General features: G+C 44.5%; 1 protein-coding gene across 50 annotated transcripts in view; it reads right to left on the bottom strand.

The window, feature by feature from the left end:
- Sorbs1 (sorbin and SH3 domain containing 1) overlaps window positions 1-27,899 on the bottom strand; it is a 231,072-nt gene that overhangs the window by 191,752 nt on the left and 11,421 nt on the right. The window contains exon 1 of one of the 50 annotated variants that reach the window (XM_078035186.1): window positions 26,100-26,227. The exons of the other annotated variants lie outside the window; for them this stretch is intronic. The gene's annotated coding sequence lies outside the window, so the exon portion shown is untranslated. Of the gene's footprint in view, window positions 1-26,099; window positions 26,228-27,899 lie in introns of those variants that run through there. 50 annotated transcript variants of the gene reach the window in all.

The following is a 27,899-nucleotide window of genomic DNA, read 5'->3' as shown; positions in this document are numbered from 1 at the left end:
ACTTGTCTAGTAGCCACCCTGAAACTGAGTTGGGATGAGAAAAAGATAAACAACAAGAGACAGGAGACTGTATACATCTATTTAGATAAACCCAAATCTTCCTTTGTGCAGCAAAAAAAAAAATAATAATAACTTATGTTGGGGAAAAAGCAGGTATCTGTCCCTAAGTCCCCCTTGGGTCCATCAGCAATCTTCTATGCAACACAAGCCCCTCTGGGATGTGTTCAAACATATGTCCAAGACCAACATCAGGGGCAGCCTAAGGCTAAGGCTATCCATCCAAGTAACAGAGTCTCCCTAGCTTCAGCCTCTGCACTGCTGAACAGAGAGATCTGGAATTTACAGTCTCTTCTACAAAGCCTTACAAGGTCAAAAATGTTCAAGTTGTATAATTCCTATGATGAAAAGGCTGTGGAATAGCACAGGCTAAATGGCCAATACAAATGACACTTCAGAAGCCAAAACTCAATAGCCAAAATGCGGAGTCAGCAATGGGCAGAGCCACAGTCAAGGAGACTGGTGCTGGCTGGGCTTCAGCAGCACACAGGCCAAGGCCGTCACCAGCTCCTATGAATATCCCTTCTGCTAGACCCCACCAAGGGTGGGCTCAATCATCCCCAGCACCCTTACCCTGTTGAAGCAGCACCAAAATAGGAGTCACAAAAGAGCTTACATCTGTATCTGGATGACCCCAAGCCTTCATATTCTGCAAAACCCACACTAATTTGACTCGTGTGGCAAGACATAGAGAAAAAATGGCCAAAACATTGTGTAAAAATGTTCCTCAAAAAAAAAAAAAAACATGGACTATAATGAAGAGCAGAAGGGGAGAACTGGAAGAAGGATCTTTCTTCATCATAAGCCTAGATGCACTAAATCTAGCAATACGTATAAAATCTATTTCAGGGGCAGGAGAATAGGAATAAAGAAGAAAAACAAATAAAGGGAGTAGGAAAAAATAAAGACAATAGAATGGTATAAAGAGAAAACCCGATGTCAAGTTACCCCAACCTGAAGTTTCATGGCCTTGGTCATACTCTCCAAGGGCTCCCCGCCTCTTAAAACGGGAGTTCTGCAATTCTTCCCTAAACATTAAGGATCAAAGACAAAACAAAACCTACCAAACCCATCAGACTAAATCATCACCAATCTCCTGGTAAAGAAAAAAATTGGTAAATGTGAAGCGGACCCACAGCAACATAAAATATCAAACACAGAATTTAAAGACATTTCCAGCTTCTGTTAAAAAACAAAACAAAACAAAACAAAACCTAGGTGCCTGAATATACCACCTCGGCAAATAATCCCTTTCAGATTAAATATGATAGATGGATATTTATGAAATAAAAATTTCAGTGATTTAAAAACAAAGGCAGTGTTACGCTTGCACACTGAAAAGGCATGAAAAAACTACTAAGACTTGGCAATAAATAGAGGAGTTTAAAAGAATGCAGTGAGGCCAAGAATAAATCTAATCTATTAGATAAAAAGCTAGGGATCTCCAAATTAGGGAAAAGGCAGCTAAACTAAAACAAACAGACTTTCACTCTGAAAAATGTGTCAAAATGAACATTTCTACAAAAAGATCTTTAAAGTGCTTTTTATACAATAACTTGAGTATTCTGGATGCCATCTACCCTACTGTTGAAATATATCTAAAAACAAAGCACAGTCAAAATGGTTCCCATTCGATCCATACCCTGAAATTGAAGTAATATAACTGGGGGGGGGGTATCCTGCACCAGACAATGAGACAGACAGTATTTCTTAAACACTGACTCTTTGCCAGACCTCTAAGCTCTCAAGATGCCCGCTTTGCCTGACCCTTTGTCTCCCCAGTCCCCAAACAGCAGTGATGGGTCAAGAATGGAGAAAAGGGAGGGAAGGTCCCACCATGCCTTCAGACACAGGTGACATTGAGCAGCAGGCAGAGGTGATCCGTATAGAGCGCTAATGCTCGGCGTCATGGAGAAACACATCAACCCCAATTTGGAAACGACTTTCTCCTCTTAAGATGCGGATGAACATAGTCTGGCTATGTCTCCCATCATCCTTTGTCAGGCAGCTTCTGAACCAGTCTCCCCACCCTCCAAACCTTCCTGCTTGAGGACAGAACTTTCTTCCCTAATTTTATCCTGTTTCTATCACCAGTAAGACTGCATCTGAGGGTCATAGAAAAATCAAAATGGGGATGTCCCAGACAAAGAATGAAGTCATCTCACTAACTCAAGGAGGCAAGTTTTGTGGGCATCCTAAAGCTCAGAGCCAGGCCCCCATGTGCTTCTAGGCTAGAGAGGGAAGTCGGGTGAGTAAAGCTTGGACATGGTCCTAAGACCCAACCCAGAGATGCCCCCTTTCCTTCTTTTTCTTCTCCCTCTTATTGATTATTCCTCTTTTATCTTTCTACTCAAACAACACATATTTCTTAAGACCTTACTTAACATATGCGTGTTTCCCAGCTCAACACCACCTTCCTCAACATAATGCCATCCAGTCGTACACAGCACCTGACATTTCATGAATTCCACCCTTCAGGAATCTTGCAGAAAGCCTTTGGTGAAAAAATGATCTCTGAAGAGAAAAATTTCTTTAAATGTTATTTTGTTGTCGGATCACAAAACTCACCAGTGCCTCACACTTCACCAACTTCATATCATTATTCAGAATCATTTATACCTGTGCAAAGTACTGATAATGAATGCAGGACCAGAGTTCTTTCCGCATGACCACCTGCAGGACATATAGGAGCCGATTTACAAGGCTGGCACTAACAGTACAAAAATAACAGCAGCCAGGAGAAAGTAGGCACCTGTTTATAGGTCAAGCATTGGGCGGCTGCTTACCTTCGATTAACCCTTACAACACCTGTGAGGCAAATGTTATCATCCCAATTTAATAAGAAAGAAAGCCAAACTCAAAGACTTTGCCCACAAACATATGGTGAGTTAAGAGGCAGTGTCAAAAGCAGGACCCACAACTGTCCAACAACTACACTTCTTCCCCGTGGTGGAGTGGGGAGCAGTGAGGCAGAATTTTGGAAGGTCTGGAAGCCATCCCAGTTCTGGGTGCCCTCTGTTTTGCATGCAGATATCACAGGGGGAAATGAATGAATGCTGGGGTGGGAAACCTGCATGCCAGAAATAAACATGTGAACATTTTCTCTACAGCTCCTATACGATCACTTACTTCCCAAAACACTACCTCACAATTTTGCCCTTGAATTTTTAAAATATTATTTCTTTATTTTACTCTATTTATTTATTTATTGGGGTCATACAGGAATCAGGGCCTTCTGCATGCTAGGCAAGTGTTCTACCACTGTGCTATATCCTTAGCCCTTTTTATTTACATTTTGAGATAAGGTCTTACTATTTAACACAGACTGGGCTTAAACTTGTCATCCTCCTGCATCAGCCTCCCAAATAGCTGGAATTATAGGCATGAGCCACTGAACTCAGAGTACTTGAACATTTTTAAAGGATTCATCTTTGCTATATGAAAGGTTTCTGCACAGGGAAGCAAGATCTGATCCAATCGGGCTGGGTTGCAAAGGAATAACACACACCATTTATTAAGGTTGCATTCTAAGATTTGTTTCCAACTTTCAGGTTGAAAACTGAATCCCAGACTCTTCCCAGAGCTAGGCTATCAGAGAATTATTAGCTTCTCTACTGCATCCTCAGCTATCACTTATGCCTAGCCTCAGGGGTGAGACTGGGCCTGGTGGCACACACCTGTTATTCCAGCAGCTCCAGAGGGTGAGGCAGGAGTTCAAAGCCAACCTCAGCAATTTAGCAAGGCACTAAGCATCTCAGTGAGACCTTGTCTCTAATAAAATACAAAATAGGTCTAGGGGTGTGGCTTAGCAGTCGAGTGCCCCTGAGTTCAATCCCTGGTACCTTCCCGCAAAAATGCCAGGAGTGCATGAGACATAGCTCCAAACTCCCAGACCCTGCAGGGATACAGCCAAGCTCTGCAACCCTGAGTTCCTGAGGACTGGGGCGCACATGTGCGGTGTTTGGAAAAATAATTACAACAGGCAATAGACTCTCCTTGGGAAAACCAGAGAAAATACAACCACATCTATCAACAGAACTACCACCATATTATTTTGGGACATTTCAATGCAGGTTTTTGTTTGTTTTGTTCTCATAAATGTTTATCACGTGGTTATGATCACATGTTATATAAAACTAGATTTTTTTCTTCCTCCAACTCTTATTTCTGCTTGATTACAAAGGGTCACCTGTTCTATGGCACCATTTGGACATCCCCTTGCCCAGGTGAAATAGACCCCTCAGCTTCAATGCCACCACAACCCTCAGAACATATTGGAGTCGAGCCTCTCTAAAACTTTGCTAATTAGCTTACACATCAGGCTCTCATTATAAAACACAGCCCTTCTAGAGCAGTCTGATGGTAAACTTTGGTTATTTTTCACATTCTTGGCAGAAGCCAACACAAAAATAATCACCAGGGGTGGTACTAGAGGGGCAGCACCAAGAGTGACTTGTTTTCAGCCATCTTTCCACTTCTTGATGTGGTTCCAATTTTTCTGGTAGACAACATATAATTTCTCTCATACATATTTTAGCTGATTATAAAAGTTTCTTATGACTATTATTGATCAACTGCAAAAATCACACAAAGAAAAAAGGGGTCTAAGGGCATGGGATGTGGGCCAACACACCAATTTTACAGTAGAAAAGCAAGTGCTCCTGATCTCCACCAATAAATGGGCTCTGACAACTATAAAGCAATAATGATTCCTGGTACAATTACACAACAAATGGTTTGGGGATATTTAAAAAATAATATGAATGTTGGGAAAAGGCAGTCTGGGTACCCAAGGACCACTGGAAATACACTCAATTTTCTCATGCGGTGGTTACCAAGTTGGCAGATCAGATGAGATGCAGGAGATATCATGCATCTGGACTTCAACAAATCATCAAAATCATCCTACCATGGCTTACTTACAGATAAGGTAGAAAAATCGAGTGAAGCAATTTGAACTACCATCTACCTAAACTAGCTGACCACTACCCTAACTGAATGTCCGTCACTCCTCACTTTGGGCCACCACTGTACTTATACACACCCCCTTGTGCACTTATTAAACCTCACTGAGCCATCTGTCTGCCTTCCTACTAAACCAGGGATCTGAAAACTATGGCCTTACCTGACCAGTTTTTGTCAAGTTTTATTAGAACATCCATTTACCTGCAGTCTATGACTATCTTGACACTACAGTGGCAGAGCTGCTACATGAGTATGTATGGTCTGTAAAGCTGAAAATATTTACCCATTGAGCCACTTACAGAAAAAGTCTGCCACCCTCTGTATGAACTGATCTTTTCTTTTTAAGCCAGAAGGCTGTCTTATGTCCTCTGCATGTCCTCAGCACCAGCACAGTGCCTGGCACACAATGAACACACATCTGGGAAGTAAATGAATACCATGGTATCATCAGTGTCTTGATGACAAGCTAGAGAAAGATTACTGACAGCAGGACATAGGACTGAATTCTTAGCCATACCCTGTCCAATATCTTTTTTTTAATGACATAGTTTTTATTTGTAAAAGTTGAAAAGATAGTCTATTCCATTAGGTAGTTGGAGCTATAAATTGAGATAGATCACAAAATAGTGACAAGACATGGAAATAATTAAACTTTCAGTTTTGTGTGGGTTGATTCCATCAACACAATTACTTGGATGTTTCTGTGATACTACATTTGGTGTCCAATGTCTTTTTAAGAATGATGTGAACAGGAGGAAGGTTTATCAAATCCTCAGGTGGCACGAAATGGAAAGATTTAATGCTATAGATGACAGAATCAAGACTGAAATTATCCTGAAGGCTTAGCATTCTGGGACAATAACAAAGTTAACTGTGGGAGTACAGACTGGGGGCTGTTCTCAACTTCCTCAAGTCTAGGAGACCTGCCCACAACCATTCATGTGAAACACAGTAGGGCACTGTCACTGTCCACAAGGTTCATCAGAGCCCACAGTGCCAGGAGTAATGCAATCTTCAATAGCATCAAAAGTAGGACAGGCCAAGCCCAGTGGCACACACCTGTAATCCCAGCTACTTGGGAAGCTGAGATAGGAGGATCGCAAGTTCAAGGAAAGCCTGGGAAACTTCATATGAACCTATCTCAAATATAAATATATTTTTAGAGGAATGTGCCATCATACCCAGTTTAAATGTATTTTTAATGAACTCTCATCACATGATATAAAACACACCCAATGACTTATAGTGAAAAGTCTGTTCCACTTACTGCTGCAGTAACCCCGGAACAAACTCAAGACAACCAACACAACCCATTTCTTATATATCCTTCCAGTGAGGAGATATACAAATATAATATAGGTTATATATATATATATATATATATATATATATATATGTATATATAAAACATCTGTTATAATAATAAATATATATGTATAATATAATAAATATATAGAAAAATATCCAATGAGGTCATATATACATATATATGTAGGTAAGTGTGCATATTATACACACACACACATACATATATACATAAAGCATCTGCTTTTCTCTCCCTTTTTTGCTCAAACTGTAGCACACTATATGTACAGTTTCATACTCTGCTTTTTCACTAAAAAATACATCCCACAGAGTCCCATGCCAGTACTCAAAGAACTGCCTCACTCTTTCTGTGGCTGCACAGTTCTCAACTGCATGGAGGTTCTGTATTGATGGACATTTAAGTTATTCCAGCCTTCTATCACACATGATGCCGTAAGAAATACACATACACTGAGCACGCTGGTGCACACCTATAAGCCCAGCGACCAGAAGACTAAGGCAGGAGGATCTCTAAGTTCAAGGCCAGTCTCAGCAACTGAGCAAAAACCTTGTCTCAAAATGAAAAAAAATTAAAAGGCAAGGAATGCTATAGCTCAGTGGTAGAGTGTCCCTGGATTAAATCCCCAGTTCCTGCCCCCACCATACACACAGAAATACACACAAACCTTTTCTCACATATACAAATATACCTATAGGAAAATTTCTAAGGAGTAGAATACAGTGATATAAAGTGGATGCATATAATTTGATGGATATTATCAAAGTGGACACCTCCTTTTAAAAAAGAATACTGGACAAAAGAAGAGGCTGGAAATTATGTTCCAGAAGGAAGAGCTAATGAGGCTTAGTGTGGAGAAAGTGGCTGGGAAGAAAAGTGAGCACCATCATCTTCAAACACCACCGGCTAGGACAAGTGAGTTCAGGCCTCTGTCACTCACCACGTGCGTGGCACAGCCTTGGGGGCTTCCATACACCATCCACTGACTGTCACAACAGCCCAGGGATGGGCATTCTTATCCTCACTATGTAGCTAAAGATTCTGAGGCCAGAATCCTCTTGCCAAAGGCCACAGACCCAGGAGGGAGGAGAGCCTGACTCAAACCAAGTCACGTAAGACGTGAACCTAAACCACCACCTGTGCTCCTTCCTCTCCCACTGTCCTTGTCCTTCCCTCCCAGGCTGAGTCCGGTGGCCAGAACCACACTCTCAGACCTGGTGGCCTCTGCAATCACCTGGGTAGTTTCCACTGCAGGGGCCCCACTCCCAGATTCTCATCTAACTTTTTGGGAGACAGCAGGCAGTTTGGGCAGCCCTACTCTCAGGTGAATCCAGTTGAGATAAGCCACAGTCACAGTTCTTGAACTAGTGCAGGCAGGCATCACATATACCTGGGAGTACTTGGGAAACTGATTTTAGGGCCCCAACCCCTGAGTTTCAGAGTCATCAGGTCTAGGGTGGGACTGAATAATTTGTATTTCTAACAAGTTCCCAGGTGATGCTGATGCTACTGGCCCAAGGACCAGGCGTTGAGAAAGAACTACTCTTCAGAAGAAAGAGCTACTATGCTTAATAATTAGCAATTATCATTTTACAGGGCATGTTATCCCAGTGAACTTGTACTGCTGTGGCAGGTTCACTGGGATAACATGCTCTATAAAACAAAAACAAGTGTCTCTTCTAAGTTGTTACAGGTTATACATACTACCAAAACCTTCATTTTTCTTTCTTTATTATAAATTTCTTTGGTTTGTGCTCCAGTCTTCTAACATAAAGTTCAATCTTTTTTCCACCATACTGACACCAAAATCTAAATTACAAGAGAACAAGAACCTTGCCTATCTTGTTTACCCTTTTCCCTCCATAACCTAAAACATTGTTGGTGCTCAATGAATAGGGTTGAATAAAGAAATTAATTGTGGGGTGCAAAAATAGTGAGACACAGATCCTAAAGGAGAAAATGGTAATAAGATAGGCTGATTTTAGCTCATATTAAAGAATTCCAACAATGAGATATCTTCAAAAATAAAATGAACAGCCTCAGTGAATACAGAGCTCCCTTTCCTTGGAGAGAAAGAAGCAGAGACCAAATAACCAAGTGACAGAAGTGCCACAAAGCAATCTCAGCTAGTCAGAAGGCTGAAACTTGAGGATCTCAAGTTCAAGGTTAGCCTCAGCAACTTAGCAGGCCCTCTTTCAAAATTTTTTAAAAAGCAAGGGGATGGGGATGTAGCTCAGCATTAAATTGTCTCTGAGGGCTGGGGATATATAGCTTAGTTGGTAGAGTGCTTGCATCACATGGACATGGTCCTGGGTTCAATCCCCAGCACCACAAAACAAAGAAGAAGAAAAAAGAGAGAGAGATAAATTGCTCCTAAGTTAAATTACCAGTACCTCTACCCCCCCACACACACACCAAAAAAAAAAAAAAAGAGTGTACAGTTGTCCTGTATCACTTCTAACATCTTTTTAGAAGCTAAATAGAATTCATGTGTACTCCAGCCAAGAGGTGTTCTATAAATCCTTCTTGACTCAATAGTTTCACTATATAAATTTATAACAATTTCTACACTTCTATGCCTCAGTTTTCCTAAACAACAACAACAAAAAAGGAAGATATCTGTCAATCAGTGTCTTGGGATTATCTAACCAAGTGCCTAGCAAATAACAAATAACTAACAGATGTACCAAAGTACTTAACATGCATACAACGTCTGCCTTTCCCCCATCTCTGCCATTCTGCACTGCAACCAATCCTGCATCTAATTGATATTTCCATGAAAATTAAACTTCAGAAAGAATCAAGGGCAAATTCAAAACCACACTGATCCACCCTTTGAATTCCATGCCTTCACGGTTTAATTATTGGCCTATCATTTTGGGGAAAAAAAAAAAAAAAGCCACATACTCGACACCCACTGAAGCAAAAAACTGTGTGAGACCTGTGGGGAACAGGATTCACTCTGCCTTCCTGGTGCCCACCTGCAGCCACCACTTTCTTCATTTAAAGAGAGCTTTGAATTTCCCCACCTGCATCATGTCGAGGAGTTCATCAAAATTTGATAGTGCAGAATTCTGTGTTTCTTACAGATTGATTTCAACAAGGAAAGTCATATCACAGATGTAGAGAAAGGTTTTTTGTTTATTTGTTGTTGTTGTTGTTTTTTTTTAATTTTGGTTCCAAGGATTGAACCCAGGGCACTGTACCACTGAGCACATCCCGAAATTGCTGAGGCTGGCTTTGAACTTGTGATCCTCCCAAGCTGCTGGGATTACAGGCATGTACCACCATGCCAAGCTGGAAAGTCCTTGATTTTTTTTAAGCTTAGTATATACTAGGTGTCAAAGTTTTTATCTTCATTATGGGTCAGAACACACAGCCATGCCTGGTCCAACCCTTGCCCAAGAACTATTTCATTCATACTTGAATTATCTGAAAGATACCAGCCTGAATAACTGTGGGGCAAAAGCTTCTAAACCTAACAACACTGTTAAATTTTAGAGACTACAAGGGGATTTTAAGGAAAGAATAAAAAAATGGGAAATCTTACTAGAAGCTGTATGAAGTTTTGTTTTTTGTTTTTTTTTTTTTTACTTTATACACTAAAACCTGTGATTTTGGCCACAATACCAAAAAATGAAAACATACATATCAGCTAATGAAACACTGGAACCACTCTTGAGTACCCTACAAAGATGGCAGGGTGGGAACCAAAGTAGGAATTCTGATTCTTGTCAAAGAGAAACTGAAACTTTTGGCCCTGATGTGAGACAATGCAAATGACCTCATTAGAATGCAGGAGGCCAACAGAGAATGACTCAGAAAAGGGAAACCAGGCAAACACTCCAAAACCAGAGATGAAAAGTTGAGATGGATGTTTGTTGAAATGATTCAGCTCATAAACAGACTTTGATATTCACATTCGGGTGCATGTTAACAAGGTTTTTCTTCCTTAAGGCATATCAGGACCAGCCTGCAGAATAGCTCATAAGCATACACTGTCAAAATTCAGACACTAAACTTAGAGCAGCTTGCTGAAGGCATCATTGCAAGGATATCAACAAGAAAGCGAACACTTCTCCAGTTCCTGTGGACATGTGGCTGTGGAGATGAAAGAATGAAAGACCGGAGGTTGAAATCATGTAGCTCAGGGGTCCCAAAACTAGAGACTCGCCTAGAGTGCCTGTTAAATGCAGAATCCCAGACCCCAACCCTGAAGAGGTTGACTGAGTGAATGGGGAGGAAGTGCCACCCTCTAGGACTAGATTTCAACCATCGGCTCTTGCCATTCTAAGGTAATTTGTTCCTTTTGAGAGAAACTGAACAGCTCCAATAGGCTACTTATATTAGAGAGAAAAATAAAGCCCAAGGTGGTGAAATGACTTGCCCAAGTCCAACTCCTTATCAATTGCTAGGGCTTAGACATGGTTTGAGGATGTCTCCCAAAGGCTCGTCGTGTGTTGAAGCTTGTTTCCAGTGTGGTATGATAAGGTTGTGGAGCCTTTAAGGGGTGGAACCTGGTGGAAAGTAATTGAGTCATGGGGACTCCACCCTCACACCTGGATGACAAGTCCCAAAGGAGTGAGTGAGTTCCGCTGAGAGATCCAGCGGTTATAAGGAGCTAGAGGGCCTCTCCCCAGCTCTTCCTGTCCCTTCCTCACTTGCTGTCACCAATGTGATGCCATCTACCATAAGGCCCTCCCCAGAGCTGAGTAGATACCAGCACCATGCTCTTGAACCTCCAGAACTGTGAGCTAAATAAACCTCTTTTCTTTATATAGCACCCAGCCTCAATTTCTCTGTCAAAACAAAAAGAATTCCTAGTCTGGCTCCCACCATCTTTGGAAACCTCAAGAGAGGTTTCCCATGTTTCATTAGCTGCTATGTGGGTTCCCATTTGGGGGGTACTATATCTGTAAACACAGATTTGATGTACAAAGTAAGTAAGAGCATTATATAGCCACCTGGGAGACATCCCCAGTTTTTTATCCTTTCCCCCTTAGTTATTTTGTTATAGCTACAAAAAAAAAAAAAATAACTAAGATACCAAGGTTTGGTCTATAAGGAAGAAACCTGGAAGTAAGATGCCTGAGAGTGAAATCCACATTGCTGAAGGAAATGGTTAACCCCCAGGGTAACAGGCAGCAAGCAATGACCTCAAATAGCTCACCAAAGAAAGAACCTGCAAGTGGGCCCCAGGAGAAAGACTGATAGGCAAATATCAATAACTGAGGAGCCCTGTGTTACCACAGAACTCTGTCCACACCCCAGCCACACTGTCATATGCATTATTTCCTCCTCACCTCCACTGTGAACGCTGCAGGGAATGGACTAGATGCCATACATCTCTGCGTCACTGCTATCACATGGCATGTCTTCAAGAGCTTTGTGACTGCAGGAATGGATCTGTTGCCATCCTCTTCCTAGGATGCCTTCCCAGACACTGCTCCACCCAACACACCTCCCACCCATCCCAGCTCCAGGTCAGGTGTCACCTCCACCCACCAGCACAACCAGGTGTTCCCTCCTGGGGGAACCCTGCACATACTATTGGCACTTACCACACAGCTTTGCAATCATCTTGTTTATCTACAAGACTGCTCCTGGAGAGCAACGATTTCTGACTTTGAAACCTCAGCACCAAGCTCAGCTTGCCATGTATATGCTGTTCAATTAATGTTTAGAATAATCAATAAATGGGAAATGGACAGGAAGAATGGAAGGGAGAAACTAATTTTTACCACCTTACTAGAGACTCAAAACTCTATAAAGTTATAGATGTACTTCCCTGAGGGTGGAGGCTGGGGTATCATTTCCTTTGTTTGTATTTGAAAAGTCAAGTCACCATTTCTCCAGAGGGACTCTGATCAGAGCCATGTTAGCCGAACTGGGACAGGGCCTCACCTGCTGATGCTCCTACACACCCACCTGTAGTCCACTCTCAAAAACGCATGTTTGACTCTCAGCCCTCAGCTCCTCCAGAGCTTCCCAAGCCCCAGGGCCCTCCCACAGTCGTCATGGTCTGTACCTTCTGTTCTGAGCACAGGGTGCTAACCTCTTCCCACCTTGTACTCATTAGGTCACTATAAGCCTCCATAGAAGTCTCCCTTACAATACTCCCCAAGGCCTAAGCAAAGGGAGGGACTCCAATCAACCAGAGCCAGAGAGTTGCATTTTGGGCAAAGATGATTCACCTGGAGGTGAGGTCAAAGCCAGACTTTTGCCCTCAGCTGTCTCTGCAGCACCAATGCACACTGAGCAAAGAACAGCTCAGAGCCAGGGAGAGCTCGCTCCACTAAGGTTACAACATGGAGGTGCCAAGTCTGTGGTTCATACCCGGACATGCCTCACCTTTACAAAGTTTATAGAGCTGGCATGGCTGGCTCCACCACTCACCTCTCTGATCTCCCTGCCCACCAAGCTGCCAATCAGGACCTTGTTTCACATGCTCAGAAACTACCCTGAAAGGTTGAGCCATTTGCCAAGGTCACACAGCTTGAAAGCGGCAGAACTGGGGCTCACAGAGAGGAATTCAGATGCTTCGTCTAGCACCCCTTATTGCTGCCACACTGCCCACACTAATCACTCATTTCCAGAACCACACGTGGTTTTCTTACCCTTTATCAGAACCTTCCATTTTTAAGGTCAACAACTCTTTAAGCTTTTGAGTTTGTCCTACTTGCATTTTAGCTGCTATATAACAAACCAGATTTCCTGATTCTTCCTTGTGTTTATTATGCTCAGGATATTTTTCCTAATGCCCTGAGGATTATTCCCATAGGAAACATTTGGCTCCTTTGGAACTCATGTGACCCTGAAACCCCTTTCCCTGAGAGTCTTCCTTCAGGCCCAGAACAAGGATGGCAGCCACTGATAAGCCATGGCGTGGGGTGGAGAAGCAGCACCACCAGAGTCAGGCAGGCTGCCTGCTGGCTCCAGCCCGTCAAGCTGGGCAGACCACCTCAGTCCACCCCCTTCCTAGCCTCAGTTTCCCTATCCATAAAGTATGGGTAATAAATCCAACTTTAAAGGTTGTTGCCGGGATTTAAGGTACTGTATGCACAATAACCAACACATCGGCTGATGGGGGACCCCCCAAAACAGGAGCTGATGCTACTATTTCAACTGCCTTCAGGCCCAGCCAACTTGGAGGTGGGGAAAGCACAATATATTTTTCTCTGAGGATTATTCCCCTAGAAATTACTCGGGAAGGCCTCCTGCCACGAATTATTGCCGCTCTGAAAGAGAAGTATGAACTAAAATGGGCTGCTTTGACCCCTTAGGAAGGCCAAAGATGATTGCTTTCTTAGGGCTAAAATGGCCTCTGGAACACCTCACTTCCCTCTGTCCCGACCCCCACACCCCAAGGATGTGTTATCTAAGACAAGTCACTAAACCCCACTGAGCCTCATTTCCTCAGCTGCACAACAGAGATAACCTCACCAACAACCCTGACCGTTCAGGATGACACAGGGCTGTGAGCTCTGGGTGGGTTGTGTAAACCGCCCGTGCACTGGGCCCTGGTGGTAGCCTTCCCCACCTCTGGTTCTCGCTCCTTCCTTCCTCACAGAACCTCCCCTTTGTTCAGGTACTTTCTGCCCCCCCCCCTTCCACCTGGCTCCAGAAGGGCAATGCCCTTCCAGTCAACCGTGACTGGATCAGGGAAGACACATGACTTAAATCCAGCCAATAAGGCATGATGGGAAAAGTGCTGGGGTGCTTCCAGAAGCTTCCTGACTCCTGAGAGTGCACGCCAGAATCAATCTATATCCTTCTTCCCCTGGATGTTATGTCTGGCTGAGATGTTTGGAAATGCTGCAGCCATCTTATTCCCAGCCTGCAAAGGAAATTAACACCAATGGTGGCAGAGATGGAAAGAATCTGGGGACTTGCTGCCATCCCTGAGTCACTTGAAACAACTCTAAAGCTCACCCTCGTCTGGATTCAGACTCGCAGCATCACACACAACCCCAGGGAGCACAATTCACACTGCAGTCACATGACAACACTCTTGTCCGAGAAGCAATGAATCTCCCAACGGTTAGCCCATCTGACTTGGGGTCAGTTACTTACAGCTGAAAATATCCATATATAACCTGCGTAACTTAGGGAAAATGTTAAAAATACAAATTCTTGCATCCCACTAGAGAGAAGCGTACATGTTTAAAGAGCACTGACTGTAAAGGATTTCTGTGCTCCCCAAAGTTTAAGAACATGTGATTTATGCCATGTAGAGACACCCAGTGCAGTGCTAGGCACACAGTCGGTACCCACAGCATCAGTCCAAAAGGACTGGTATTATCAGAGCAATACTGTCTCACTCCCTGCTTCCTGAGAAAAGCTACTGCAGGAAGGTTAGATGAGGGCAACAGAGGGAGGAGTGTGAATTGCTAAGCAAATCTCACCTTGTCCCCAGAAGGCTGCTTCTGCACAGTTTTAGGAAATAACTAACGTTCGGCCAAAAGTTCTACCCATGACAACCAAACAGCCCTGCCGCTGGAACCATCACCAGGACCCTCTCGCAGTGCTGACCCCAACTTGTAGCTCAGAGGCTACACATCTGGTCATCCCCATTCTCCCTGTGGCCCTTTTAAAAGGTCATTTTCCTGGCCTGGCTAGTTCTTATCCTGGACTGATCATCCCTGCGGCACCAGGAAACTGCAAGGGAAGCTGGAGCTATTAGAAGATGAAAGAAGGATCTGCTAAGCCACCAGGCGGATTCTCAAAAGCATTGTTTCTGGAATGTCAGAAGTGCAAGGGTCCTCAGGGGTCATAGCCATCCCCTTGTTCCAAAGGGGAAACTAAGACCAGAGAAGGGGGTGGGGCCCAGGGGTCCTATTCATGTAGCTCTTTCCTTTTGGAAGTAGCAGAATCAAGGGGAGGATTCCCTACTATGGCAATGCTAATGGGTAGAAGCCAGGACAGAGATCGCTTGGTTGGATAAAAGGAAACTGAAAGGAGGAACAGGCATGAATTTAGAGTCCTTGCAGGACACAGTCACATAGACAAACTGTGAAGGCCAAGAACAGCAAAGAACTTGTTCTGTTTGGTGTTAATATACTTGAGTCTAGGTTCATTTAATTAATTTGGGCTTTTCTCCTCCATTCAATAAATATTGCATGGCTGATTAAATGCAGAGCACTACTCCAGAGGTTGCAGTGAGACGGGAGGGGGGCTAGATGTGAAGATAATGCGAAGGATCCCAGTCTAACCATAAAGAGTAAAGCAAATACTTACAACAGAAAATCAAAACAAGGTTCCATCCTCAAAAGACCTTCTCAACCCTCCCCACTCCACAGTGGTCAGGCACCCTTTGCTTTGTGCTTCCTCAAGCAGCCCAGGCATAAAGGTTATCACGCAGCTGCCACGTTGCAGCGCACTTACTGTTCACCCCTTGGTTTCTCTCTGATCCCAAGAGTGCAGCTTGTCAACAATCTGGTTCCTTTTTAAATATCTAGCACGGATCCTGGCACACGGTCCACTCAATGAACGCTGGCTGATGACATGGTCAGAGAGATGGATGGACACATGAATGATAGATAAGTGGATGGCTGGAGATGCCAAGTAATTGTCACCACCGAATCAGGAAAGCCCTCCTGAAAGGCATGCGGCATCTGAGATAGACCTTAAAAGATTTAAGCAACTGGAGAGGCAGGGAGGGCCCACTTCATCCAAAGTGCCTAGTACCATGTTAGGCACATATCTGGTGTCAAATAAATGCTTCCTGGATGAGTCTACTACTGAGCTTACTTTTCCTAAGAAGGAAGCTGCCTTCACTTGTCACAGCCTTTTACTTCTCTTTAGGTAAACAGAAGCAATCTCTACATAGCAATTAAATTGGTGAGGTAAGGAGAAGGCGACGGCCCAAGTTCAAGGCCAGCCTCGGCAAATTGGAAGGTGGGGATTCGGGGAAGACAGTGCTCACAAAGACATTACAGAAGAATGAAGACACTCCTCCCTGATATGGAGAGTTTCCAGGACAGATTGTTTAGTGACAAAAGCACTAAATGTCACATTTACCCCTTCTGTATTTTATCTGCATATGGAAATCTCAGAGGAATGAATATACAGGAAACTAACCAAAGTGCTCACCTATCTATTGGATAATATATAATTTATCACCTAAACTGGGGCACTTTTGAGAGGGAAAGAGGGTGTTATTGATCATCCACCAGGACAAAAAACAAATCAGTGAACTGACCTGAGCCAACTGAGTGAATGTTCCGCCACCTAATAGGAGGGACTGCAGAGGGTCAGGGGAAATGGGAAGGAAAATGTTCAGTGTATACGCTTACAGTGTTCTGATTTCCAAACCATGTGTGTAATCAACTATTTTCAAATGCAATGATCTTTTAATGGGAAGGGAAAAGCAAAAGCCTTCCAACTGACCTAGATAAGGAGGTTCACTTGAAAGAGACCACTGAATGGTCACCGTGAAGAGCATGTCTAGATATAAGATGAAATCACCACTCATCACACAACCCTTTTGCAAGAGCAAGAAAACATCCCTGAGAGAAGGGAGCTGTACATGGCCTAAAAAGGCTGGGAGTCTGTGCAGGGCTGGCTGAGATGGGGAACATCGGGAATATAAACAGCGTGAGACAGACATAAAGCAGTTCAGGTTTTTACACAATCACGGCAACAAAGTGAGATTGATTCAGGACTGAATTAAGCTCTTTATATTGTTTCTACTTAAAAAGGGAATGTATTGACTACAGTCCTCCTCACCGATTTATCTTTCCTGACATCAAGCACATTCATAACCTATTTTAAATTCCAAGGAACAATGCCGGGTTTAGGCAAGTGAACAGCGGCGGGTTTCACCAGGCCTTTTGGGAGGAGGGGCAGAAGCTTCTCTGGCTTTTAATTGTTCAGGAAACAGACACAATGTCGTTTTTTTTTCTAAATCAGTCATAACTTCCACTTAGAAATTGCTTGTCCAGGATGCCTGCACTTTAGATGGGTCTATGTTTGGAGGAGCCAATGTGGAGCCATTTCAGAGACCATGTGTGGTATCACTTTGGTCTTTAGTCTGTTTCATAACCACCTCCTTCTTTTGGATGCCATGACAGATCCTTAGGCTCTGGCCTGAACTACTGAACTAGAGGGTGCCTCATCACCTGCCTCCAGGCTCCTCCACCAAGCACTGTGGGTGCTGAGCTCCCTAAGGCCAGCCTGACCACATCCCACTGGGAGAGCTTCATGGACTCCGTACCTCTCCTGAACTGCAGGATCATACAAATTATTGTCTAAACAGAGATACTGGAAAGTGACAGGGATACTATTAATGATCACACTGGGAGAACTGGTAAAACCATCCCAGGAAACAGGAACATGAGGTCATCCTACTATGGGATAAATCCAATCCTCTTAACAAAGGCTGAATTAGAGACTGCACCAACTGGCCCCAAACTACTTTTCCCGTCTTTGCATCCTGCCCCTATCACACAGTCCAATCACAATGGGCTGCAGCTGTCTAGCGTGGCTTGAGCTACTGCTATCTCTACGGGCTATGCCTCCATCTAAGTTTGCTCTGCCATTCTTCCCCTGCCTCCACCCAGTCTATAATGCTTACCTCACCCACCCACAAAGGTCTAAAGCCTAACCCCCTTCCTTCCAAACACAAATCATTCATTACTTCATTCATCCACTGGTGAATCTGACTGCTGATTAACATGTAAGGCATGTGATGAACAAGGCTCAAGGTTCCTTTCGTGGAACTTGAGTGTGTATGTGTGCACACAGGCACCACTGTGATAAACTAGCCCCAAGGCGGGACATAGAGTGTTGACCTAGAGTGTCTACACAGTTACGGTTTGGCATAGACATGCCCACCACCCTACAAGGCTACAAGCTCCTTGAGGGCAAAGTCCAAGAGACCCCTTTGCACCCCTGTGGAACTTAACCACACTCCCTTAGATAGAGCAGCCGCTCAACAAACAATCGCTGAGCAAAGAATTAATATTAAAGTTTATTTATTTAGTCTGAAGAGAGTTTTCCAACAATCCGTCCTGGGTTCTCACAATCTGTATGGGACCAAAAGGGAACTAGAATTTCCACTGACCTTAGAGAAATACCCCAGGTCCTACAACTGTGACTCTCCTTTGACTCTGACTCGGTGCCATGATCCTTCTCCTAAGGTTAAGTGACTCACCTAAGGTCACAGGGCTGGTTAGTGACTGAGCCACTGGAGAGGTCAAAAAGTGGCATAGAAGGCGTCGGAATTTAATGACTGGATAGACAAGCACAGGAGTCCCTAAAGAAAAGGGTGTTGGAAGAGGGAGGTGACACTGTTGGCTGGAGTGGCCAGAGAGCTTTGTGAGGCCTGGGGATGGGTCCCAGGTGATGGAAAGGAAGTGGCCAGCAGGGTACAGGTAAAGCCTTAGGCCTGAGCAGAAGCTCAGCAAAAGAGGGCAAGCTGAACACCAGGGGTTCAAAGGGAACACGTTCTGAGATGAGGACACATGACACACCTTCTCGTGTCTGATCTGGAAGAGGGAGACAAGTAAAGCAGTGTGCACCTGGCTCAGGATGACCTGCTCAGGAACAGGGCTGTTCTCACTGACTGACTCAACCACAGACAAGGCTCAGAGAAAACAGCTTGGAGAAGCTCAAGGAAAAGCTAAGGGTCCCGGGGACGCCCCAGACTTGTTTACAGTTCTGTTAGTGGATGGGGCCATTAGAGTTAAACAGTAACTAGTAACAGATGAATTTGGCAAATAGTCTACTTGTAGCTGAGTGTCTGCAACACATGTATCCCTTTCTCAGACATTTCTGAGGATGAGTAGTCATAGTATTAATTCAATAAAGGAAAAAGACACAATTAGCCTAATCTGATCTTATTTAGTTACACACATTGAAGTAGCCCAAACAATTCCCAGGAGGCAGGATTGCACCCCACCCGTCACCTGTTATCCCTCCTATAGTCCTGGGATACTATAGCCCTCATACTTTGCTGGAATTTTTCTCCCAGCCTCAACCCACCACCCCAGGCTTTCTTGGCTCAGTCAGTGAGGAACCCAAACTGCAAATAACCATTAAGGTATAACAGAAGTCTCTGAAGCTAAAGAAACAACTCAAGTTCTTCAAATGAGCTCTTCCATTTGCCCTGTGTTCTACAGAGTAAAAATACAACCAGGTCCCCAAAGAGCCTGATTTCTTAACCTCAGCACACAACATATTATGTGGGGTAATGCTTTGTTGTGTGGTGTTGCTTTGTGCAAAAGATGTTTAGAAGCATTCTTGGCCTCTATACACTAGATGCCAATAGCACCTCCTAAACTGTAAAAACCAAAAATGTCTCCAGACATTGCTAAGTGTTCCCTGGGGGTAAAATTGCCCTGTGTCAGGAAACATTGCCAAATGGTAATCTCCCTAAATGTACTATTCCATGTATCCTCAAATGCTCAAATACCTGGTGCTCTTAGTCCAACAAAATCATTTGAGGACTAAAGGTAGAGCTTTGGATTGGCAGACCTGGTGCTGTACTTTGGATTTTGAATATTCGCCAAAGGCTCATATATGAAGACTTGTTCCCCAGCCTGTGACACTAATGGAAGGTATGGAGCCTTTAGCAGGTAGGTCCTAATGAAAGGAAGTCAGGCCATTGAGGGCATGCCCATGAAGGGGACGTTAGGACTCGGTCCCCCCCTTTCTCTCCTGCTTCCTGGTAGCCATGAGGTGGGCAGCTTCCTCTATCATGTACGTCCACCATGACATGTTGCCTCACTACGGGCCCAAAGGCAACAAGGATGAGCAACCTCGGACTTCTGAAACTGTGTGCTAAAATAAACATTTCCTCCTTGTAAGTTGATTATTTCATGTATTTTTGTCACAGTGACAGAATGGTGACTAACACACCCAGGTTGGAGTCTTGGCTCTGTACCTTACTAATTTTGTGACTGTTGGTAGGTCACAGTCTTTAATTAGTTCCTTCATCTGCAAAATGGGGGCAATAAAACAGACTCACCTTGTGGGGAGGCCCTGGAAGTGACATAAAATGACACATAAATATTTCCCAGTAAGTGAATGTTCTATAAATGATAGTAATTGTTTATAGACTAGGAAAGTTCCTTTTAGCCAAGCATTTAGTCTTCTATTTCTGTGGCTTCTGATCTTCTTCCTCCTTCCTAGGCCCTTTCCACCTGTTGAATGCCTTTGGTCTTAACCTTTGGTCTTAAGGAATCCTTCCTGCTGGTTCAAAGGCATGAGATTACAGGGGAGGAAGCACACACGTGCAAGTGCACACATCCACAGAGAACCTTTCAGATCCAATCCTGCCCAGACCAACTCTCCAGACAAAGGTTCCCATTGTTGTCTAAAAACAAACTTTCCACAGGGAGCCTTAAAACAGCCACAAGGGCCCAAGTGTCCAGAGTCTTCTAGTTCTCATCCACATTCTACCCTTGACCTTAGCACATCCTTCTCCTTTCTGGGCCTCGGTTTCCTAATCTGTAAGTGACACTTTAGACCTGGTGAGCTCTGAGTGCCAGCATCATCAGTTTCTAAAGTGTCATACCCTATGAGGAGGCTGCAGCACAGGTGGCAGTTAGATCAAAGTTTTAGGAAGTGCTTAACTTGGAAGCAAGGGTCACAAAGACAAATCATTCTCTTTTTCTTCCCTACATTTCCCAGACAACCAGCAATGGTGACAGAGGTGGGTATTGCCATTGGAGTAGGAGATCTGAATAAAAGGAGATCCCACCCCGTCATTAAGACCTTGGGCAGATAGGCTCAGCCCTCCAATCCCTAACATGCTGTATCCCTAACAGGATAATAAAGGCAGGAATGGTGAAAATGTTATGAAACAAAGATCAGGAAAGTACCTGGTACGGAGCTGGTATACACACTGAGTATTCAAAAAGCCTGCTTTTCTTCCTGGAACCCCTACTGTAAATGTTGTGCTATAAATTGAAGTCATCCTCTCCTCTGGAAACTCCTTCCTTCCATCCTTCAAGGCCCTGTCCAAATCTTCTTCTACCAGGAACCCTTGTCTGTATAAACTTTTGAAAGGTCTGAGACCTTAAATTTCCCAAATACTGACTCTGAGAGAGGGGCAGGGTAGGGGATTCATTAACCACCATGGTTCCCTATCCTAAGGATTTCCTTTCAGTGAATTCAAGATTTAACCCTTTCCCTGCTCTGCCCCAGAAAGGAGCATTTATCTCAATATCAGAATAAGCTTAGGTTTTTATATTACTCATGTGTCAAAGAGTCTCAAAAGCACTCTGACATGCAAGATGAGTCATGTCCACTCCCTTGGCTCCCCCTTCCACCAACTCCACCTCCAACCTGGTCACTAGAGCACCACCCCACCCCCAGGTTCCTGCCCACTCCATAACCTTGGTGGGGCAGCCCCACAAACCTCCAGCCCAGACCCTTCCCCTTGCCTGAGCCCTAGAACTGTAATGATTCTACAAGTCTGAGATGAGCCTGCACCATAAACCCAGCAACTCCCACTAACAAGGAAATGGAGATCACAAGAGGAAGAAATTGGCCCCAGGCCTCTCCATTTGTTCTCTGAAAAAGAACAGGGTTGAAATCAGAACAGGGTTTTCTGGGATCTTGACACACCGCTCTGCCCACATCCTCTTTCCTCACCAGTTGATCCACACACACACACACACACACCCAACACACACATAGCAGGTATTTCCATTCTCTGTATCTCTTCCCTTGCCTGATCTCCCTCATCCTTCCATCAGCAAGACTAGTAACCCTCCAATAATAAAGGTCTCCAGAGGGTTCCATCCTCCCAAGCCCACTGCCTGGTCTCCATCACCTCATGCTCAATTGCTGGGGCTGAACTCCCTGGAAGCCAATCATACCAACCAAGGCCCACTTACTCTTCCTTCAACGTGCTTTTTTCATGCCATTCTACTATCCAGCAATCTGTCATGGCTCCTGTGGATCCCATGGATCAAACCTCTCCTGCCCAACACACCTGACCCCCAGAAATCAGCCAAGTTGTGGCTAAGCTGAGTTCCCCCTGTTCCCCTATGTCTGATGATCTTCTCTTTGCTCCTTCTCCAGGCTTTTGCCTACATCATTCCCTCCTTTGGGAAGTCTTCCCTTCTTTTCCCCTTTCCCCTCTCCAATTGGTCCTTCAAGACTCTGTCTAAGACTCTTCCACAAGGAAACTTCTCCTGACCCCTGCAGTGCACAGTGATCTCTGAGTCCTCTGCACACAGTCACTATGGCACACTCAAGGACCTAAGCCTATAACTGATACTGCACCACCTGAGCTGTATGAGCCTAACTAAACCACGAAATGATCACACACCAACACGGCCATGTTCCTTATACCACCCCTCTCAGACTGGCGTTCATCTTACAAATATTATCTGAGTATTCCATTGTGCCAGAAAGTTCTTGTCCTTGCTTTTGAAACTCTCCTTACTTTTTAAGACACAACTCAAATACCAACTGCCCTATGAATTCTTTCCCAACGCGGCCCCCCAGGAGTCATCTCTCTGCCTTAGAACCTCCTACTTGTTCTCAAGAACACATCCTACACATCCATGCTCCCTGAGATCCAGATCTTCTGCTCCCTGCCCAGGGGTGGGTCTCCCACAATATCTGGTACCAAGAGGATACTCAGTGAATGGCTTTCACAATTAACTGAAACAAAATCTGTCCAGTTCTCAGGCCAGTCTGGGTTCCTGGGTGGCCTCAAGCTCCCTTCATCCAAATGACCTTTTACTGTTCTTCCACAACTGGATCCGGGCCCAGACTGAGTCAAATGACCTCTTATCATTCTTCCAAAATTAGGCTTTCCTCTTTAATTACACCTTATCTAGCCACACTCTATGTGGATCCTAATTACATAATTACTTCAATTCCAGGACTTAAAAACACACACAAAGAAGGGTGTGTGCATGACTACACAGATAAGTAAAAACCCCAAAATGCGTATTTACACATGCCATATGCTATTTCCCTGTTCATATACAACACTGTAACCCAGAAAATACAGGCCAAGGTGAAGTCTAAATCACATTAAGATAAAACTCCCAGTGGACAGGAGTAGAGCAAGGAGAACTTCATGAAGAAGTCTCAAGTTGGTCTTAGAAAGAGCAACACCCCCCAACCCCAATACCCACTTCTATGATGAAGAGAGGGATATGCATGATCTTGGGCATGTTCAATTTTTAAAGCATGATGAGGCCTGATCCCTTCTAACCAAAGTCTCCACCCTCTTCTAAATTCCAGGTATTCTCTGTGCTGTGCCTCTCCTAGGGCGTGTTTGCACAATTCTCTCTCCCATTAGACCAACCATCTGGGATTCCCAACTCTCAATCCCTCCTAATCCCCGGTAGAGGGCACCTAGCAGATCTTCCTCCTGTTTTATACTCCAGCCTTATAAAGTATTTGCCCAATGCTCAAAGCCTTCCATGCCACCCTGCCTTTTCCTAAGCCGATCCCTCTGTCCGCTATCAGAGAGTCCTTCTCTGGCCCATTTCCACCCCGCCCCATATGTTCCACGCCACCCTTGCCCCACACAGTGCTCACCACATTTTTTCCTATGCCTCCCTCTCCTCAGAGCCGCAGTTACCAAATTTCTTAATCACGCTTTCCTGCTCATGAAATAGCTTTGAGCATATTTACCAATGAGTTAATTATAAAATCTGTACTACTATAAATAGAAAGCTATGCTTTTCTTTTAAAGAATAAACAGAACTTCAATTGATCATTTTTTCCCTACACATTATTGGATGTTTGAGAACTCTGGGAGGAAGGACAGCAGGGGGTTTTATTCTGTTTGTAGTTCTAGAATCTAGTACAGAACCAAAAATTTAACAAGTGAATAAATGAATTATTAGTGGAGCCAGGCACCTGCTAGGATATAATGGTGATGAGAAATAGGCCTGGCCACTCTCAGGAAAGAGCCTACAGACTGTGGGCTAGGCAGACAGACAAGCATAAAAGCAGTTCAGACAAGCACTGTGAAGAATGTTCTGTCCAGTACCACGGGAAAAGCCCTCACACAGGAGGGTTCAACTTGGTCTAGAAGTCAGAGGAGGTTACTCTAAGCACATGATGCTCCAGGTGAGATCTGACAACGAGCAGAGTTAAAGTGAAAGAAGGAAAGAGCACTCCGGGCTAAGGAACCTCCACACTAAAGTCCTGAGGCTCAAGGAGAACAGTAAACACTCACAGAGGCCAATAAAACCAGATGAATGTTTGGCAGGATGTATAAACGTGGCTGTATAACCACGTGATTCTGCAATCTGTACACGAGGGAATAATAAGAATTCATACCCCATTTGAAACAAATGTATGACACATGATATGTCAAGATCAATGCAATGTTTTGAGCAACCAATAAATTTCTGATGCTAAAAAAAAAACAGATGAATGCGCAAACAAGGCAAAGAAGGATGATAGGCTCTCCTTCTCTCTTTTATTCCTCTCTACTTATCAAAAGAGACGACCTCCAACTATGAACTTCTGAAGGGGATAAGCAGAGTGGCGAGTTCTTGGGCGCCCAGCCAGCCCTAGGACTGAACCCCAACCCATCCCTTCAGAGGAGTCTAAGAGACCCAAGAAGACACTCCTGAAAACCACGCAGGTTGCCATAGGCACCACCACCAATTAAAGGCTGCTGGGCAGTTCAGTTTTTTGAACAGCATGTTAAATATTTTACATCTTCTACAGCATTCTGTCTTCCTGGCCTACAGTTAATATATATATAAAATCTCCTTTACTCCTCAAATTAAGGACTCAAAATAAATGCCAATCTACAAGACAGCCCATGAAGGTCTGTACCCTGCCATCAAGAGCATCTTCAGGATTTCCTCTTGCCTGGGTGTGTGTTCCTCAAAGGAGCCACCTGGGGAATTCAGAACCACAGGCCACAAAAAAACCTTCTCTGCTGGAGCCCCTTTGATCCCAGGAAGGGAAAATTACTCCAATGATGCATCTTCAGGTGAGTATTTAAATAGCCTATGACTTTAATAATTAAAGATAACACCAAGAATGTGGACGTTGGGCAGGCTGGCGGCAGTGGGGCCTCCTGCAGCAGCTGTCTTGGTGAGGAGCCGTATCTTCTATCAGTGCACAGGCATGACTAATATTTCCCAGTTCCTAGGGGACCTTGTCCCTCGCACCTGCCAGTGCTGGCTCACTCACATACCATGTGCAACACAGAGGCCCCAGGAGGCAAACACAAAATAGTTCTAAAAAGCCTAAAAGTGAGTAGGCCCAGGTTCATGAGCCTGGCAACCTGATTTTTAGCAAACTCCATCAAACCCTGATGAAGTCCTAAGCTCTCCCAATTTCCTCTAGCTATTCTCATTTCTGTCCCTGTTGGGAATTTGTTTTCTCCGGAGCCTCTATTCATTCTGTCTCCTTAAAAGCAGTTCTTATGCTGGCCTTGGTGTCTCTACCCAGATTCCCGCTGGCCAGGCTACTGGGGCAGCGACTCAGATCTCCCAGCTCTGGTTCCAGCCTTTCTTACCTCATCCCTGGCTGCAAGATCCTGCCAGTCTCCTGTCACAGCCTGCTGTACGACTGTCTAGAAAGCAAGGCCAAGCACAGGGGAGTCCATAACACCTGTGCTGCAGCCACCTTGGAAAAACTCCCTAATATCCACACACCAGGAAACTGTCCCCATTTTCCAAGTCCATTTATTATAAGTAACTACAACCCCTGATCAACATTCTGTGCTCACAGGATGTGAGCACACACTGGATCTGCCCTGACTGAAAACAAACTCCAAGAAGAGCAACCTGCAAATGAATCATCTACTTACATATCAGTCAAGGAAACTGCTCTGGTGCACAGCCACCAGGATCCACACAGACTCCAAGCAATAAAAGAAACTGTTTGGATTTCATAAGGTATGTCCTAGTGACCTTTCATACTGGGAAACCAAGCTCAAAGGTTAGTCTACAGGCTGATGTCAATAATCAATGCATAAATGAGTAATGAGCTTTCACACTGACCTGAAAGCAGAAGGGCAATTCCAGGATCTACTTAGCACCCATTCCTGTTACAGCTACTATGTACAACCTACAACACCCCAGTGACGAAGGAAAGCCGGGGCTCAGGTGGAAATGGATTGGCAGAGCCAGTTACAGGTTAAGCTTTAAGAACCTAGTACTTCTGATCCTTGGTACTCAGACAGAACCTGCACTCCTGTGTCATGTGGAAAATGCTGATTGCCGGAAGCAATCTCCTCACAGGTCAGTCCTGGGTCAGTCATTTCTAGACACCTGACCTCATATATGTCATCGGCCTCTACTACTTGACCTGTGTGCCCACTTGGACAAGGCAAGATGCCACATCCATTATGCACGCCTAAAGTACCCGCACTGCCTGCACTTCCCCACACACACCTTGTCACTCTAAATAAAACCTTCCTGCTTCGTCACCTTAAGTGCACTGTTGAATGCCTGTTCAGGAAAATGAGAGTCCTGCTCTCTCGGTGTTAATGAGGAAACAAACTTCAGGAGGGCAGGCCCCCTGTCTAACTCCCTTACCAACACCTGTTTCATGGATGAGATGAGACTGTGGCTGCTAAGGCACTTCTTGAGGTAAAGCTCCACACGCAAGCAGGGCTCTCTGCCAATCAAAGATGCCCCTCCCACACCTGGAGCTAACACCAGAGCTTCTCTATCTCCTCATCTAGCAAAACACAGTAGTACCCCTAGAATACTGTGCTCTTTTGGATGAGCCTGCTGGCAAGATGTAGCAATGGTGGGAAGGACATCACCAAGGAAAGACATCTCAAAGAAAAGACCAGGCCCCTAACTGCTTAACGGCTCAAATGCCTGGCTGCTGTCCCTACTCACTCGGCACTGCTTTGATGCCCGTCTCTGCTCCACGTGGCAAATATCTGTAACACCAACTGTCCAAGATGGAGACAGTGAAAGGCATGCTGGGGGACAGGAGAAAGGGCCAGCCTAGGTAGAGGCAAACCAGGAAGAAAGAGGCAGCAAAAGGATCTTTGTTCAGAGTACCAGTGACCAGTGAAGGGACTCAGAGGGCCTTTTGAATGCTGGCATTTTTACATCAGCTCACATGACCAAAGCAGCCCCTAGCTTAGAAACATTCAGCTTTGTCCCTCTCCAGGTGGCCAGCAAGCTTGACAAACACAGCCCCGCCTGCCAACATTCTTTTTCCACTCCAGAGTCTCCCGTTTGAAACACTCCTTGGCTCTACTAGTAACTTCTGTCCCCATCTTATTCTCAATAATGGTGACCAGCACTTACTAAGTGACTACCTATATGGTGGGCACAGTTCTCAGACTTGCATCACTGGATCATCTAATCCTCACTAACTACTGTGAGGTAGGGACTGTGATTTTCTCCATTTTTTTAGGTGAGGTACAGAGCAGAGACCTCTAGGACTCATGTGGGACCAAGGCAGTAGCAGGCAGCCTGAGGACAGAGACCACACTCCTAGGCACTCTACGCCCCTAAATCACCTCACCAAGAGAAGAGCCACCCTCAAAGAGAAGAGATCTGTCTCCAGCTCAGTCCCATCCAGCCTCATGACCTTGAGCAAATGGCTTTTCTGTTCCCTCGCTGACTCCACTGTGTAGATGAAA

Source organism: Ictidomys tridecemlineatus, chromosome 1 (assembly GCF_052094955.1).
Source record: "Ictidomys tridecemlineatus isolate mIctTri1 chromosome 1, mIctTri1.hap1, whole genome shotgun sequence".
Taxonomy (NCBI): Eukaryota; Metazoa; Chordata; class Mammalia; order Rodentia; family Sciuridae; genus Ictidomys; species Ictidomys tridecemlineatus.
This window is presented reverse-complemented; position numbering and strand designations above follow the sequence as displayed.